The 19,043-nt window shown below is 45.8% G+C and overlaps 1 protein-coding gene across 1 annotated transcript in view; it reads left to right on the top strand.

The window, feature by feature from the left end:
* The first annotated feature begins 13,921 nt into the window (after nt 1-13,921).
* The window catches only part of TTLL10 (tubulin tyrosine ligase like 10), a 113,348-nt gene continuing 108,226 nt past the window's right edge, over nt 13,922-19,043 (top strand). Inside the window, exon 1 of the mRNA XM_073585319.1 lies at nt 13,922-14,031. The gene's annotated coding sequence lies outside the window, so the exon portion shown is untranslated. The remainder of the gene's footprint in view (nt 14,032-19,043) is intronic.

Here is a 19,043-nt window from a genome sequence, read left to right as displayed (position 1 = left end):
AGATAGAGGAGGCTTTTGTAAACTTAAAATGGTATTGTGTGGTACACCAGTTCTGATCACACCCGATTTCAAAAGAGAGTTCATTGTGCAGACTGATGCCTCTGAGATAGGGCTCATTGCCATGTTGTCTCAGGAGGTTAACGGGGAAGAGCATCCCATTGGTTTCCTAAGCTGGAAGCTTACCCCAGCTGAAACCAGGTACAGTATTGTGGAGAGAGAGTGCCTGGCCATTAAGTGGGCACTTGAGTCATTGTGCTATTATTTGCTGGGGAGAATGTTTCGTTTGGTGACAGATCACTCCCCTCTTACGTGGATGAGTCAAGCTAAAGAGAGGAATTCACGAGTCACCAGGTGGTTCCTGTCCCTGCAAGTTTTAAATTTTCAGTAGAACATCGTGCAGGCAGACTACAGGGGAATGCAGATGCCCTGTCCAGAGTTCACTGTATGTCATGTGTCCACCCCCCTACGGTTGAACATAGGAGGGAGGTATGTGGTACAGCAAAGGGTGTTTTACTGGATGGGAGATACATTTCTCCCAGCAGATTAATGTTTGGCCTGGATTTTCCCTAAAGACAAGGAACTGCGATGATGTCATGGTCATGTGATCAGCTCATGTGATGTCTACCACACCTGTGGGAGGGGTTATGGGCTATGTAATGGAGGTTGGTATTTGGCACATGGTGAGTGTGTCTGGAAGATACAGGAACTTGGCTGGAGGTAGCCTGAATCTGTTTGTTTGTCTGCACGTGCTGCAGAGCTATAGCAGCAAGACTCCAAACAAACCCTGGGAATGGCACCTGGCGGATGTCGCTGACCTGGCAGCCGCTTAGTTAAGCCCGTCCCATGCAAGGGTGAGTCTGGAACCAGTGGTTCTCCAAGCTTGAGTATATTTGTGTTTTTCCGTTACTTTCTGTTAACCTGCTGTCTTAAAGTGACATTAAACCACTGAAGTTGGACTCTAAGCCTGTGTGTTGCCTCATCACTGCGTCCCTGCCATTGCCTACCAGAGCAAATCCCTACACCCCATACAGTATAATATAGCCCCATATAGTATAATATAGTCCCATATAGTATAATGCAGCCCCATACAGTATAATCTATCCCCATATGGTATAATGCAGCATCATATAGTATAATTCAGTCCCATATGGTATAATAAAGATGGATCAGCAACAACAGGGGTAGCATTATCAGTAAATGAATATATGGAGTATAGTTAATCATGTTATTATGGCATATATATTCACAGGTGAAGGAAAGAGAAAAAGTGCATATGTGTGTGGGGAGGAGGATTCCCGTAAAGTGTCTGGACCGGAACCAAGGGGATCGCCATCTTGGTTCCTGAGGAAACGGTACCAGGGGGCCAACGAAGGAAAGCGGGCGGCTAGAGGTAACAGGGCAGCAGGGGGCGGGGCTAGGAAAAGAGGAGCAGGGAGCGCGCGGGGAGTTCAGTTGGCAGAGAGGCTGACAGGACTAGAGGGACCGTGGCAGGTAGAGAGAGCGGTCTTGTCAGATGTTGATCAGCGGGGAGATCGTCAGTGGTCTGTGGAGGGTAAGCGGCGAACTGCCCGACAAGAGGCTTGTGCTTCACCCCAACCCTGGGCGACTCTCCGTCCACAGTTGGCCGCAGCCGTTACCGCTGTCCTTCGCTCTGGTGCGGCTGGTCCGTGATCCCTAGCCGCCGCTGTCATGACACACCAGCCCACTGCGGTGACCTGCACACTGCCACCCTGCCTCAGCCCGTGGCTGCGGCCCCTTCATCACCAGCCACAGCGGGCGCTATCTCGCCACAGTCGGCAGTTGAGGCCTACTCCCTGCCTACAGAGGGACCCTTAGCATACGCCTGCCAACGGTCACTATTGCAAACTGCGTCACAACCCTGCTTTGGGGAGGGGAGCCTGACAAGACTTTCTGAGAGGCCGACCCTGCCGTGTTGACAGGGGATTATCTCTACAAAGGATCACCCAGGGCCTGTTGTGCCCCGACAGCCAAGATCTTTCAGGGCCTGTTGTGCCCCCAGCTTCTGGATTACTCCAGGGCCTGTTGTGCCCCGACAGCCAAGATCCTTCAGGGCCTGTTGTGCCCCGACAGCCAAGATACTTCAGGGCCTGTTGTGCTCCCAGCTTCAGGATTACTACTGGGTTGTTGTGCCCCAACAGTGACACCGAAGGACGACCGGAAGGATAAGTTGACTTTAGGAAATAAGTACTCAAAGTTGGCCGTACGTGGCCTATATTAGCCGGCCCTGCCGGGTTAGACGTAGTCTCGATAAGAAAACTATTGTTATTGTTGTTGAGTCCCTGCGTGGACAAATAAGTGTTATTCCTTTTTGGTTGCTCAGCATAGCCCTAGCGGCTCCAGTTCATAAAAGTTGTTTTCCAAAATCATACTCAGTCTCGTGTCTCGTCACTGCATCCTAAGAACCTGTTGGTACCTACATGTGCGGTAAAGTACATGGGACACATGAACAGGAGCTGAATGACATTTTTGCATAAAGATGAATAGTGGTCAGTGACTGCCCTCTGGAAACTACGGTAGTAATCACAAAATTAAATATTTTCATTTTAGCTCGAAGATGAAGCGTCCGCCCCGAGCGCGTTTCTGACCTACCTTCGTCAGGGGGCCATTTATACAGTCCTTGCACTCTAAGCTCAGTGGCCACTTCCGTCTGAGAACATCCTGCTTGAAGCCTCGAAATGGCGCGTACTGCTGATCAAATATTAGGTGTCATCTCGATCTCATGATGTCTGAATGTGAGCAGCGTGATGAGGAGGACGGTTTAATACCAATTCTAATTGAACCCTGAAATTTATTGGCCAATTCATAGATCAATCTCCTGTTTTGAATTTTGTCATTAAGCTCCTTGTTAGAGGACAGCAAATTTTGCAAAAAGTACTGCAACATTGAACAGTTGGATGTGTGAATCCTAAAGTTTAGAGATGTTCACATTAAGTTCACCTGAAAAGATTAGATGGCATCTTAGGATCATCTTGAAATTTCACCCGAAAGCCAAATATCCCTATTTTTTGTTGTACAGTAGAGCAGTGTATTTTAAAGTTGCTTTTTTTCTTGTGTTCTATTGATTTATGGCATCAAAAATAAAATGCCGGTACACTTTGAAACCAGAAAGCTCCTTATAGAAGACCTGGCACTTGCAATAAATACCGTAGATCTTTTTCTAACCTGGTGTAAATGCGGCTGTTCTCCTGAATCCGGCGATGTTCTTCTTTTGTTCCTGCGCTTCTCCGTTCCTGAGTTATAGACCTCTCTTGGCTGTATGTAAATCTAGTCTTTATACCTAAGGGGGTGTGGTCCTGAGGAAAGCACCCACAGTAAGCAGTAGTGGACCACGCCCACTTGGCTAAAAAGACTAGATTTGCATACAGGGAAGAACTGGTCATATCTCAGGATCAGAGAAGTGCGGGAACAAAAGAAAAACAGCGCCGGATTCAGGAGAATGGCAGTGTTTACACCAGGTTTAAGAAAAACAAACATATTTATGGCAAGTGATGGGTCCTCTGTAAGGAGTGCCCACTTCATAGCTGCATCCAATGTAAATACTGTAACAATAATGGGCATTTACCACCATAAATGATTCCATGACGTATACGGGACTCAACCTGGTAGTTAAGTACTTGGAGCCTGAGATAAATAGTAAGCAACGTTTTTGAAGTGGCGCTTAGAGACAGCACACATGTATCTAGCAACAGGATTATAGAATGCAATCTTCATGCCTTTGTAGAAGTCTGCCCAGAACACAGTATTTACATTCCATCAAAGACTTAAAGGGTTTATCCAAGACTATATATTTTTTACTATGGGCCTAAAAACTAACCGGCAGATAGTTGCTTCCTATCTGCCTGTTGTGTATGGTGCCGATCTCTGCCGGCACAGGGCTTGGATCGCTCCTTCTGGCATTTCTGTGTCTTCAGCTTACATCACATGGACAGAAAAGCAACTTCTTTTCCCCTGTGCTCTGTTGGTGTGGCGTGAGTGCCGATGTCATTCTGATTGACAACTGGCTCCCTGCTGACTCACTGCGGGAAGCCAAAAGTAAATTAGCATGATTTCGACAGTAACGCCCTTTCGACAGAGCAGCCTGAAAGAGGAAGAGCTTCTCTGTTGAAGTGGATCAGCAGACTTGCCAGCAGGAGTGGTTGGTGCCTGCTCTGTGCCGGCACCGGGTAGAACAGGACTAAAACTCCAAAGTTCAGTAGCCACTTTGTGAGATACCACACAAGCAGGTAGTTAGCAACTACTTGCCTGTTTTTTTTTTACTATGGGATTAAAAACTAAGTCCTAACCATAGTTTTAAATAGAAAGTCATTGTATGTGTTAAATGTTATGTACCACAAAGGGGTAAAAAAAAAGTCCTGCTGGTCTTTGTCCTTATAAGTTATGTATAATACTATATGTCTCTATTATCATGGAACATTGCCAACAGTGAAACAAAAGGAGTTCCGCAAACATGGTGAAAACCCTTGGGTCCAGGCCATCTCTGAAGATGAGGGATAATTTGGGAATAATCTGTTAAAGAAAAACAATCTAATGTGCAGAACTAAGTGTAGCAATTTAATCTGTTTATCAAAGCAAAAACTCGTAATCTGCCTTTTTTATCTTCGATATTTTCCATTGTGTCTTACATTTGGCAGCTATGGTGTCCCTGTGGAGTCATTCTCTATCACAGACACTGCAGCCGTTGTGCTGGTGTGATGTAATATGTGTTTATGGACAGTGTCGGTTTAATATTATGTGTCAGTTATCATTTTTTCTTCTCTTCTCATTCTTCCCACTTTATCATTTCAGGCTGTGCTTGGCGCCACCTGTTGGTTAAATAGTGAATAGCAGGAATTCTGGACTTTTCTGTAGTGCTGCAATACTTGTAGCACTACAACTGGATGTTGGTAATCACCTGGACTGTGTCTCGTTTTCTCTCTTTACATGAATTTACCAAGCAAATACTGACATGCTGCATCGATCGGAGTTTACTCTTTTTCTGTCCTTGCCATACTGTGACCAAGAAAGAGAGCAGTGACATATTATGTGCTCACTAAAGATTTCCCCATTGTCTGGACCCTGTAGAAATCAGCTTTCATACATGGGGGTATGCAGCCGCTAGCAAGATCTAAAACATGAGGTGCTCAGCAAATTACAAAACTAAGTTCTGAAACAGATAGTCTCTTTAAAGGGAATCTGTCACCAGGTTTTAATTGCCTCATCTGAGAGCAGCATAATGTAGGAAAAGAGACCCTGATTCCAGCAATCTGTCACTTACTGGACTGTCTGCTGCAATTTTGATAAAACCACTTTGTTATCTGCTTCAGATCTACTCATTCTCTGAGTGTACACTGTGCATAGGCAGAAAGCTCTGTGTCAATGGTGGGGGCAGAGTTATACAGAGTTCCTGAATATGGAGGACTACATGGCAACAGTTACTGCTGTTAAAACAGTGATTTTAGAAAAACTACAGCAAGCAGCCCAGTAAGTGACACATTATTGGAGTCAGGGTCTCTATCTCTACATTGTGCTGCTCTCAGATTAGGTGGCAAAAATTTGATGACAGATTTCCTTTAAGCAGTCAAATACAAGTATCTTACAATAGTAAAATCATGACAACTTATACAACATGGCTAAAGAAAAGCTTCTACTGCGAGTCAAGCGCCCTCCTTGGAAAGATTGTGGATGAGGTGAAGACCCATTCATTTGTGCAGCATGCTATTTGCACCGATGAATGGTCCTCTGTCCAAGAGCGTAGCAATAATGGGTACAAGCTTTGCAGTTTTGCCCCGGATGCGGAGCCCAGGGCAACCAAAAAGGTCATTTTGGCCTATATTTGAAGACCATTTCTATATAAAAAACTGTGATAGTTGGGGGTCCTGTAGGATATTTTGCATTGAGGCCCATATGCTTCATCTCAGAGGCCAACACTGACAATGACAGGACAATGTGCAAGACTTATGTCTGAGTCCTCTCATCCGTCAGGCCTGGGTAACCACATGCACATTTACATGCATATTCACATTAGGCACACATACAAAATATGCACATGCCAACACATAACACACACTTACACATTATGCACCATAAATATAGTTCAAACACGCACACAAGCACATCTAAACACGCACACAAGCATATCTAAAGCATATCTAAACATGCACATCTAAACACACACATTTAAACATGCACACAAGCATATCTAAACATGTACATCTAAACACGCACACAATCACATCTAAACACGCACACAAGCACATCTGAACACGCACACAAGCACAAAACACGCACACAAGCACAAAACACGCACACAAGCACAAAACATACACACAAGCACATCTAAACACGCACAAAAGCAAATCTAAACATGCACACAAGCACAAAACACGCACACAAGCACAAAACACGCACACAAGCACATTTAAACAAGCACATCTAAACACTAACAAGCACATCTAAATACGCACACAAGCACATCTAAACATGCACATCTAAACAAGCACACAAGCATATCTAAACATGCACATCTAAACATGCACACAAGCACATCTAAACATGCACACAAGCACATCTAAACATGCACACAAGCACATCTAAACACGTACACAAGCACATCTAAACACGTACACAAGCGCATCTAAACATGCACCCAAGCACATCTAAACACGTACACAAGCATATCACATGCATATACATCATGATATTTTTTTGATGCACTTATATACAGACCCAAATGATTTTCTTTTTAACGCATTCACTCATAATTGTAGCGGCTATCATTTTATTAAAATGTAAGCTAACTATGAAAAGTAATTTTTTTGCGAGATGAAGTGTAGTTTTGTAAGTGCCAATTTGTGAAACACATATGTAAGCCTTATATTTATCTTTTTTTACATGTTTAAAAATGTTAAAACTTTTAAATGACCACACATCGGCTTTAGACAAGCAGATTGGTGGTCATTTAATGGCCTATTTAGGTGATTAAAGGGGTTTTTAGGTCCAAATCGTTAGTCTGTAGTCACTCTGTGTGACTGTATGGAGCAATGGCTTTTATGGTGCACTGCTAATTGTTAAATAGTTATCTTTCAGCACTATGATTTCTTTCTTGCCTGTGGCTCCGCTTCATAGGAGATCAGTAATTTTATCATACACTGCAATATTACAATATTGCAGTGTATTGTGCATGCGATCCCAGGTTCAAGTCCCCTAAGGGGACGAATAAAGAAATGCAAACAGAAAAATATACAGGCCTCGCTGTATTCATTCTGTGGGTGGCTCTGGTCATGGAGGAGATGTCAGGAATTGACACCCTGAGCAGCGGAGGCTTTGACCAGTCAATGAGATTAGTGTGGCTGGGACCTGTAGTGCTGTCCCATCTGGCAGTATGGGTGGGGGTGCTGTCCAGCTGAAATAATAATAGATCTTCTGTTTTGCTGCTGATTGTCAGCTCCTGAATTGTCTATAGGTTTCTTGTTCTGACATTGTTCCATTTTCAGACTATTCTTCTGTCTTCTGATTTTGTGCTTTGTCTGCCCTTCTGGTTCTGACTCAGTGACCTAATTATTCCTGCCAGCCTGCACCACAGACCAGAAGCCTACTCCATGGACCCAACCCAGGGACCCCCCTGTAAGGCCAGATCCCTGTTCAGCAGTTAAAGGATGAAGGCCGGGGCAACTCCTTGTATCTGGTAAACTGAGTGGCTAGTTATAAGCCTGTCCATAATAAACATTTTGAGAGCTGCCAGATGACCAAAGACAGAGCCCCATTATAATATCATTGTGTACTTAATTGTCCAAACAAATAAAATATCAGAATATTTTTCCCATTTGGAGAAAGAAACTCAAAAAAGAAATAAGAAAATTCCCTAAGGCAGAATCGCTTTTTGGTCACTTCAATTTTCAAAAAATTAGAATAAAAAGAGATCACAAAATGGTAAGGACCCCAAAAGGGTGGTGATAAAAACTGTAGTTCATGAATATTAAAAATATAAGCCCAGATACAACTTTGTTGACTAAAAAATAAAATTGTTATAGTTCTTGGTAGGTGAAAAAGAAAAACTGAACACAAATTGGGGCTCAGTGGGACTTGCATTGCCCAAGGGCATAAACCTGGAGCTGGCACTACTACCAGATACCGCCAGTGGTGATGAGAACATCAAAGGCGAATCCCATGTTTGAATGGTGCAGTCTATGGGGCTCATGGAGATAGCAGAGCACAGATGTATAGAATGCATCTATAATATAACGGACTGTGTCACTCTGTCTGAAGCCTTCATAGACTGTGCAAGCGCGACGCGCCTGCGCAGTTGGGCTCCAGACAGAATGAGGCATCCAGAGGTGAGGAGTGTGTATGGCGTCGGAGATGGTGGTACGCGTACACACTGCATACGGTGATCTCGGGCGCCATACTTACATACTTACCTGACCGGGAGGAGCGTTGCTGCGGCGCTTCTCTTCGGCTGGATACCGGGGCAGGAGTGCGGCCGGAATCGCGCATGCGCTTAGCGCGATCCGGTGCCATTTTACTGAAGACACATTTTCAGTGTGTCTTCTGCAATATGGAGCCAGACAGCGCTATGGGCATGCGCGTACTCCGGCGCCGCACTCCTCTCCCGGTCTCCGGCAGAAAGTGACAGTGCTGGAGCACCGGAAAGAAGGGTGAGTATAAATGTTTTTTTTGTATGTGTGTAGTTTAATAGGGGTGAGGGGGACCATGCATACCAGGAAAGGGGGGAGAGGGGACTATGCATACCAGTATTGGGGAGTGAGGGAACCATGCATACCACGAAAGGGGAGTGAGGGGACCATGCATACCACGAAAGGGGGGTGAGGGGACCATGCATACCACGAAAGGGGGGTGAGGGGACCATGCAAACCACAAAAGGGGAGTGAGGACCATGCATACCAGGAAAGGGGGGTGAGGGGACCATGCATACCACGAAAGGAGGGTGAGGGGACCATGCATACCATCAAAGGGGGGTGAGGAGACCATGCGTACCACGAAAGGGGGGGTGATGGGGACCACGCATACCAGAAAAGGAGGGTGAGGGGACCATGCATATCAGGAAAGAGGAGTGAGGGGGCCATGCATATCAGGAAAGGGGGGGTGAGAGGACCATGCATACCAGGAAAGGGGGGGGTGAGGGGACGATACATACCAGGTAAGGGGGGTGAGGGGACCATGCATACCAGGATTGGGGGGTAAGAAGACCATGCATAACAGGATAGGTGGGTGAGAGGACTATGCATACCAGGATGGGGGGGTGAGAGGACCATGCATACCAAGATGGGGGGAGAGAGGACCATACATAGCAGGATATGGGAGTGAGAGGACCATGCATATCAGGATAGGGGGGGGTGAGGGGAACATGCATACCAGGATAGGGGGTGAGGGGACCATGCATACCAGGATAGGGGGGTGAGGGGACCATGCATACCAGGATTGGGTGGGTGAGGGTACCATGCATACCAGGATAGGGATGAGGGGTACCATGCATACAGGATAGGGATGAGGGGTGCCATGTACACCAGGATAGCAGGGGGGCAGCACATACCAGGATGGGAGACCATATACCAATAAAAATGCTCGCCACCCGGGCGTAGGACAGGTTCATAGCTAGTACATACTGTATATAATGGCTTAAGATAGGCTCATTATTTTGTGATCTGAATAGTCACCACATAAGGGCAGATAAAATCCACTATTTTGGAAATAGTTTCTGGAGTGCTGTCGTTTCTTGGCTTCTTCATATTGGAGCCAGTAGTTCGATGATATGAGAAGTGAAAAAGTATGGTGTTACAACTCTGTTGGGTGTCCTGGGACCAGGGGCTCCTTCCCTGTCTCTAACACTAGGGGCACCCTAGCTCACCCTGTTCCCTGTTACTTGTGATGGTGAACATGCCTGGGCCATGTACTTTGCCGTAGCTCCTGAATCCGCCCTCAGTCTGTACCCTTCCCCCACCAAGGGAAGGGGTCAGTAGTGTACCATAATACATCAACCGGACTAACAAGGTGATACGCACAAGGATAAAGGAAAACACCAATCATACAAATATTCTCACACAAACAACAGATGTAAATACCTGGGAGTGGAGGATGGGGTAAAACCAAAGTAGAAGAAGGAGGGAAAATAGCAAACACTCAAAACCAAGCAACAGTCTCAGATAAATACACCAAATGTCATCTAAATCAACAACCACAAACCACCATCTCCTAGCTTATGCAGTATGAGGCTACTCTGGCAATGAGTGCTAGCCAGGGCCCAGTGTTGTGAGTTCTCTCTGGCTTCCCTCTGGTGATTACTGAAGATAGTGGAGCTGGTCAGATTGAGAGTTCTCTTTCTGGGCTCCCTCTGGTGGTTACTGGAGCTGATCTGATTGACAGAGGCTTGCCACCTGATAATGAGGAAGATGGTTGGAGATCTGGGGTTTCTGATTGGGATTTAAGACAGCTGACTCGCTCTATCCCTGCTGGTGATTTTCTTCTTGTGCTTCCTGAGGTCTGATGTTTCCTGCTCTTTCCCTGCATGTTCAGCTAAGTGGTTCATTTGCTATTCTGTTTGCATTTGATCTGGTTTTGTTTATCTCTGCTTTGTGAGGGTCAGCTAGCTCCGGCTGGGGCTGTTCTGAATCACCGCCCATATGTTACTGCATGTGCCAGTTTGTTTTGTCCCCTTTTATATTGGTCTCTTTTTGCTTTGCTTTCAGAATATATACCTAGTGGGGGTGAAGTCGTGCGACTTCAGTGTTTATGTGCATCTGACGTGTTGGACTTTTTGCAGGGTTTTTTGCGGGATTGCAGACAGTGTTTTTCCTTTCCTGTCCTGTCTAGTCAGTGTCGGCCCAATCGTTTGCTCAGTCTATTTTTCTGCCTGAGTTTGTGTTTTCATCTTGTCTCACCTACAATATATGTTTGGGGGCTATCTAATCCTTTGGGGTCTGCTCCAGGGCAGTTTAGCTTTCCCCTTTCTTGCTTTAGGCTTAGTTAGCTCTCCGGCTGTGCCGAGGCATCTAAGATAATCGTAGGTACGCTCAATAGCTACTGTTAGTTGTGTGGACAGGATCAGGGGTCTGCAATCCGCTTAGTTACCAACCTCTCTGGTTGTCTGTGGCATAGCCTGGTCCTGCTATCATCCTCGGTGACCCATTCATAACAGCCCAGATTATATAGGAGATGGGAGTGGCTAACAGTGCACAGCTGAGAGCCTTAATGCAATACTACTTCCAGGAGCTCTCAACTGAGCAGATTAACCCCTGCACTGCTAAAAGAAAACTGCACCATTTCATATGAAGGTGAAGTGCTTTTATCAGAGCAGGAGTAGGAGAAATCAGACGCTGCAGTATTCTGGCTTCTCTCAGTTGTTGTAAACCTGTGACATATGGATCATATATTTGTACATCTTGGCTTACTCGCCAATGTATATGTGCGTGTGCATATGTATATACACAGAAGTCAAGCCTCATCTGGAATACTGTGTCCAGTTCTGGGCACCACATTTTAAAAAAGACATTGAAAAACTAGAGCAAGTTCAGAGAAGATCTACCAAGATGGTGAGCGGACTGCAAACTATGTCCTACGAGGAATGGTTAAAAGATCTGGGAATGTTTAGCTTGCAAAAAAGATGGCTAAGAGGAGACTAAATTGCCAAATATCTGAAGGGATGTCACAGTGTAAAGGGATCATCTGTTATGATTGAGTCACCGTAGGAGGCAGACACAAAAATAGAAGCTACGTCCAGAAAACCAGAGAAGTTGGCAACTATCAGATTGCACACCCCTGAACCTATCAACACAACTAGCAGTAGCCGTGGGGGGTTCCTATGATGCCCTAGACCCCTTGATCACAGCCGGAGCGCTAAATCTAAACTGCCCCAGAGCAGACCCCACAGTAAAAGGCAGCCCCCAACATATAATGACGGTGACGCAAGATGAAAAAACACTCACACAGATAGAAAGATAGGCTGAGCAAATGATGGGGCCCAAGCTAGCTAAACAGAACAGGAAAGGAAGGTTGCTGTCTGCAATCTGCCAAAACCCTATCAAAGACATAAGCCAACAAGCTGATATGAAAAAGACCCTGAAGCAGCTAGGCTTCAAAAACTAAATCAGCACTCAGGTATTTTCAGAAGACAGAGCTAAAGGAATTCAGCACACCCCAGCAGGGAATGGCAGAAATCCAGAAAAACAAAGCAAAACAAAGTCTAAGCACAAATGCAAAAGGCCGAGCAGAAAACTTAGCTTTAGAGGAGCAGGAATTCAGACTGGTCTCCAAGGATCCCACAGAGAAATCACCCGCAGGGCAGAAGGGCGTCGGCAGCCTTATATCCAGTCAGTAACTCCACTCAGCCAGTCATCATGATCAGACTCAGGTGTTTGATAATCAGGCTCACTACCTTTCTTTACCAGAAGAGGGAGTTCCTCGGGCCTCAGTAGTGAAGGGGAAAATGAACTCACAACAATCATCCTTATTCTCACTTGCACATGGAAACACGAGACATAATGGAATGACACTGAAAGGGAGATGATACAGATTAGATATTAGAAAAAACCTTTTTGACAGTGAGGGTGATCAATAAGGTTAAGTTCACACGTAGCGGAACTCTCGCGAAAATTACCGCGAGAGTTCCAGAATTCCATTCCGCGGGAAAATCGCATTTTAAATTCCCGCGATTTACCCGCGGAAAAACTAGCATTTTGCAAGCTTAATTAGCTTGCAAAATGCTAGCGTTTTCCAAGCGATCTGTAGCATCGCTTGGAGAGCTGATTGACAGGTTGGTCACACTTGTCAAACATAGTGTTTGACGAGTGTGACCAACTTTTTACTACTGAGGCCGCCTATGCAGCATCAGTAGTAAAAGATAAAATGTAAAAAATAATAAAAAAAAAAAATGGTGTTATTCTTACCTTCCGACGTCCCGCGCAGCCTTCCCATCTCTCTCCACGCTCTCATTCCCAGTAATCCTTTGCGAAAATACCCGCGATGACGTCCGTTCTCGCGGGATCGCAACGTCTCGCGGTAATTCGCAAAGACGTTGCGCGAATGACTGCGAGACTTCGCGATCCCGCGAGAACGGACGTCATCGCGGGCATTTTCGCAAAGGATTACTGGGAACGAGAGCGTGGAGAGAGGCAGGAAGGCTGCGCGGATCGTCGGACGGTAAGAACAACAATTTTTTTTATTTTAAATTCTATTTTTTACAGGGATATGGTAACCAGAGCCCGGAGGACAGTCTCCTCTCCTCCGGACTGTGGGTATCATCCGCAATTGTTCTGCTTACTTTCCGCATGGTGTGCACAGCCACATGCGGGAAGTAAGCGGAACAATGCATTCCTATGGATGCGGGATCGCCGCGAATCCGCAAAATTAATGAGCATGCTGCGCTTTTTTCCGCGAAGCGATTCCACCCTGAAAAAAAAGCAGCATTAGCACAGCATTGCGGAATCCCATAGGAATGCATGGGATGCTTATTTTTCGCGTTTTCGCGGCAAAATCGCGCGGTTAAAACCGCCGCGGAAACGCGAAAAAAAGCCACATGTGAACTCAGCCTTACAGGAACATGCTGCCACGAGAGGTGGGGAGTTCTCCATCACTGAAAGTCTTCAAGCAGAGGCTGGACAGACATCTGTCTGAGATGGTTTAGTGAATCCTGCTTTGAGCAGGGGGTTGGACACAATGACCCTGGAGGTCCCTTCCAATGCTAACATTCTATGATTCTATGATAATATTTGCTGCTGTTTTTTGTAAAGTTGACATAAGTTTGTTTTCCGTCACAGCAGGATGTATCAGACAATGGAGCTTGTGTTATAGTGGAAGATGCCCTATACAATATGGTCTCCAGCCAAGAGTTGCTAGGGAACAGGCTGCATAGAAGGCAGAAGGGGGGTGCTTTTGTAGGCAGTGCTACACTTTGACAAGCCAGAGTTGTGGAACACCCTTCGGTGTCCCAGCAACAAGAGAAGCAGCTTCTGCAAGAAAAAAAAAAATAATGACTTCCTGCAGTGAGTGGATCTGTCACTATCACACAGGTGAAGCCAGGTTAGTGCTTGTGGGGACGTAGTGCTAAACATAAAAAAAATAAAAAAGCAAACCAAATAGGAGGGGTGACACTGAAAATCCAGGAATGCTGCAAAGTAGTGAAGGAATCAGCGTAAAAACAAGCAGAATTGCACATTTTATCTTGATGCCAGCTACATGTTATTAAATTGGATGTGAAAGGTTACAGAACTGATTGAGGGCAGATAAGACCTGAACAATGTGGAGTCTTATTCCACTGGCTATGGAGCGAGCATTGCGGGGAACAAAAGCTACAACATTAGAAACAAAGCAGAAAACAAAATAATAAATAAGAAGAAAAAGAATTATAAGCAAAACAGTTTCCATTATTCCCTGCACATATTGCACTAATAGCAAAAGATGGCAGGAAACACAGTGACAGGATACAAGATTGTAACATTGTATTGTATTTTGCCTCAATCTCTGTGCCCCTAATAAGTATACAAGAAGCTGTGCAGTTTATAGAGATGAAGGTGTCGGACGTCACAGTGTGACCCTCCCTGGATTTATAAAAACCTGATGTGTTGGGGTAAGTTCACACTAGGCGGTTTTTTCTATTTGCAGCAGGAAAGTAGTTGCAGAAAAAAAGCAGGTTGTGCTTGCTTTGCTTTTTTTGCTGCTTTTTTTGTGTGCACTTTTTGCCGCAGTTTTGGCATGCTGGATTTGTCTCTTGTGCATGCTGATAAAGTTTAGAGCAAAAAAAAAAAGTCCTATTCTATACTATCAGGTTTTGGGGTTTTGGCACCAAAAACTCAGCAAAACCTGATACCTGTGGTTTGGCTGCGGATTTTCATTCTTTAATCACTATCCATTGATGTCAATGGGTGAAAAACGCTGCAAAAACACTGAAAAAAAACATGAAAGAAGTGACATGTTCTACTGTGCGAGAAACCAGGCAAAGCACAAAATGCTCAGGACAAGAAAAACAATGTATGTGCATGAGATTTCTGAAATCTCACAGGCTTTGCTGGTTCTGTAAGACGCCGCTGAAAATTTGCATAAAAAATGCATAAAAAAATGCCTAGTGTGAACTTAGCCTAATAAATGCAGAAATTATTCAGAAAATCTGCAGTATAAAAACTGACCAAATAGCTCACTGTGGGAACGTAGCCATTAAAAAAGGATACTGAAAATTAAATGCTCGCTAAATTTTTAGCAAACTTTGCATAAATCAATTGTACAAGCAAAAACATTTCTAATGTATCTTATTGGAAAAGTATACTACTTTCTCCATTTATATATCGCTTTTTCTGTTCATTGAAAACTTTGGAGAGGGAAGTGGGACACAATTCGGACGAGGATAGCAACACAATGCTTGGACTGGCCACCGACTCTCCCAACAGGAGTCTTACAGCATGTACAGTGGGTGCGGAAAGAATTCAGACCCCTTTAAATTTTCCACTCTTTGTTTCATTGCAGCCATTTGGTAAATTCAACAAAGTTAATTTCTTTTCTCATTAATGTACACACTGCACCCCATCTTGACTGAAAAAAAAAACAGAAATGTAGAAATGTTTGCAAATTTATTAAAAAAGATAAACTGAAATATCACATGGCCATAAGTATTCAGACTCTTTGCTCAGTATTGAGTAGAAGTATCCTTTTGAGCTAGTACAGCCATGAGTAGTGTTGAGCGATACCTTCCGATATCGTGAAATATCGGATTGGATCGGACCGATACCCAAAAAGTATTGGGTATCGCCGATTCCGATACCGGAAACCAATGCAAGTCAATGGGACAGAAATATCGGAATTAAAATAAACCCTTTCTTTCCTTGTAGGTTAATTCTACATGAAGGAAAACAACTAAGAATAATGTAGAATGTATTGGGGGAGGTGGAGGAGACATTAAAGGCATAGAGGTTTAGCCCAATCAAATGGAATAGCAGGAATACATTTTTTTTTTTAAGACGTTCGGAGTTACAAAGATATTGACTATGTTAATCTTTTTTATATTTTGTCAGATATGTATGTTTCGCCACCCCCATACACTGCTTAGTCTTCTTCTGCTTATAATTTAGATAATATCTTTTGCTCTGATTTTTAGTCTTATGCTTAATGTTCTTCTGCTTTTTGTTCTTCTGCTTCTTGGTCTTCTGCTTCTTGGTCTTCTATCTCTGGTTGTTCTGTATCTTGGTGGTTGTCTTCATGTTCTTTGTCCTCTTGGTCATCTTCTTCAGGGTCATCTTTTTAGTCTTCTTCGGGGTGGTCTTCCGGGTCATCGTCTTCAGGGTCATCGTTTTCGTGGTTGTCGTCTTCTTCGGGGTGGTCTTCAGGGTCGTCGTCTTCAGGGTCGTCGTCAGGGAGATCCAGAGTGATAACCAAAAACCATTTCCAAAAGCTTGAACTTGGAAATGTAGCAGAAGGTACAAAAAGGCTGAGGAACTGCCGAGAACCACCGGACGGTAATGGAACCCAGATGGGCAGCAGAAGGAAAAAGAGCCAATGGCACTACCGAGGAACAGCTGATGGTACTGGAACCTGGTTACTAAGCAGGAGGTAACTGTGCTAGAAAGCACTACCAAGGACCAGCAGACGTTGCTGGAACTCGGATACCGAGAAGGAGGCACCTAAGCCAAAGGCACTGCCGATAACCAGCTGACTGTGCTGGAACCCGGATGGTTAGCAGAAGCTGCAAGAGCCAATGAAACGAGCGAGGACCAGCTGATGGTGCTGGAACCCGGAGGGGCAGCAGAAGGAACAAGAACCAATGGCACTACTGAGGACCAGCTGATGGTCCTGGAACCTGGTTACTAAGCAGGAGGTACCTTTGCTAGAAAGAACTAATAAGGACCAGCAGACTTTGCTGGAACTCGGATACCGAGAAGGAGGCACCTAAGCCAAAGGCACTGCCGAGAACTGGCTGACGGTACTGGAACCCAGATGGGTAGCAGAAGGTACTCATGAAAAATAAAGTTGCAAGGCCACAAGCCGGCCGCAGTTACCGAAACCCACAGTCCTACAGGGGGTGCTTGGCACTACGGAAACAGCCTTTGTTGCCAGATCCCACAGCCCACATAGGAAGCCCATAACTGCAGGCACCATACACTCGGCTAACCTGACCGCAACAGGACAGGACAACGTATTGGTGGCAAAGTGACACTGACACTACCCGGAAACAGCAGGCGTGCTGGAACCAGGCAGGGCAGGAGGGAGTACCCGTGCCAAAGACACTGCCAAGAACCAGCTGACGGTGCTGGAACCCGGATGGGTAGCAGAAGCTACAAGAGTCAATAGAACTACCGAGGACCAGCTGATGGCGCTGGAACCCGGAGGGGCAGCAAAAGGAACAAGAGCCAAGGGCACTACTGAGGACCAGCTGACGGTGCTGAAACCTGGTTACTAAGCAGGAGGCACGTCTGCTAGAAAGCACTACCAAGGACCAGCAGACGTTGCTGGAACTCGGATACCGAGAAGAAGGCACCTAAGCCAAAGGCACTGCAGAGAACCAGCTGACGGTACTGAAACCCGGATGGGTAGCAGAAGGTACCCATGAAAAACAAAGTTGCAAGGCCGCGAGCCGGCCGCAGTTACCGAAACCCACAGTCCTGCAGGGGGTGCTTGTCCTATTGGCACAACGGAACCAGCCTTTGTTGCCAGATCTCGCAGCCCACATAGGAAGCCCATAAACTGCAGGCACCATAGACTCAGCTTACACGACCGCAACGCGACAGGACAACGTATTGGTTGCAAAGTGGCATTGACACTACCCGGAAACAGCAAGCGTGCTGGAACCAGGCTGGGCAGGAGGGAGTACCTGTGCCAAAGACAATGACAGGAAACAGCTGGCGGTGCTGGAACCCAGGGAAAATACTACAAACAGAGAGGAGACAGAGGCCTAATTAGAGCAAGTTTAAAATCTGTAGTTGTGTGAGTGTGGACAGAGCAGGAGAAATTGCCGGACACACAGCTGGGGATCAGATGACATTTCTGAACCCCAATAACACTGGAGCATATGCTGACTGTGCAGACGGCACTTCTGAGCAGCAACTGGCAATGTTGGAGCCCAGGGTCAATCAGGGTGTAGGCTGAGGCCTAATTGGAGCAAGTTTTATATCTGATGTAGTTTGAATGTGGAGGCAGCAGGAGACTTTGCCGGACACACAGCAGGGGAGCAGCTGGCGTTACTGAACCCCACTAACACTGGAGCATGTGTTTTTCTCTGTGCAGACGGCACTTCTGAGCAACAACTGGCGGTGTTGGAGCCCAGGTTCAATCAGGGTTTAGGCTGAGGCCTAATTGGAGCGTTTAATATCTGATGTTGAGATGAATGTGGAGGCAGCAGGAGACTTTGCCGGACACACAGCAGGGGAGCAGCTGGCATTACTGAACCCCACTAACACAGGAGCTAGTGTTTTTCTCTGTGCAGACGGCACTTCTGAGCAACAGCTGGAGGTGTTGGAGCCCAGGGTCATTCATGGAGTAGGCTAAGGCCGAATATCGAGCAAGTTTAATATCTGATGTTGGGATGAATGTGGAGGCAGCAGGAGACTTTGCCGGACACACAGCAGGGGAGCAGCTGGCGTTACTGAACTCCACTAACACAGGAGCTAGTGTTTTTCTTTGTGCAGATGGCACTTCTGAGCAACAACTGGCGGTGTTGGAGCCCAGGGTCATTCATGGAGTAGGCTAAGGCTGAATTGGAGCAAGTTTAATATCTGATGTTGGGATGAATGTGGAGGCAGCAGGAGACTTTGCCGGACACACAGCAGGGGAGCAGCTGGCGTTACTGAACCCCACTAACACAGGAGCTAGTGTTTTTCTCTGTGCAGACGGCTCTTCTGAGCAACAACTGGCAGTGTTGGAGCCCAGGGTCATTTGTGGAGTAGACTAAGGCCGAATTGGAGCAAGTTTAATATCTGATGTTGGAATGAATGTGGAGGCAGCAGGAGACTTTGCCGGACACACAGCAGGGGAGCAGCTGGCGTTACTGAACCCCACTAACACAGGAGCTAGTGTTTTTCTCTGTGCTGACGGCACTTCTGAGCAACAAC

The sequence above is a fragment of the Dendrobates tinctorius genome, unplaced genomic scaffold (genome assembly GCF_039654945.1).
Source record: "Dendrobates tinctorius isolate UK_male_01 unplaced genomic scaffold, ASM3965494v1 ptg000086l, whole genome shotgun sequence".
Lineage (NCBI taxonomy): Eukaryota > Metazoa > Chordata > Amphibia > Anura > Dendrobatidae > Dendrobates > Dendrobates tinctorius.
The sequence above is the reverse complement of the archived record's forward strand: the minus strand, read 5'-3'. Positions and strand labels throughout refer to the sequence as shown.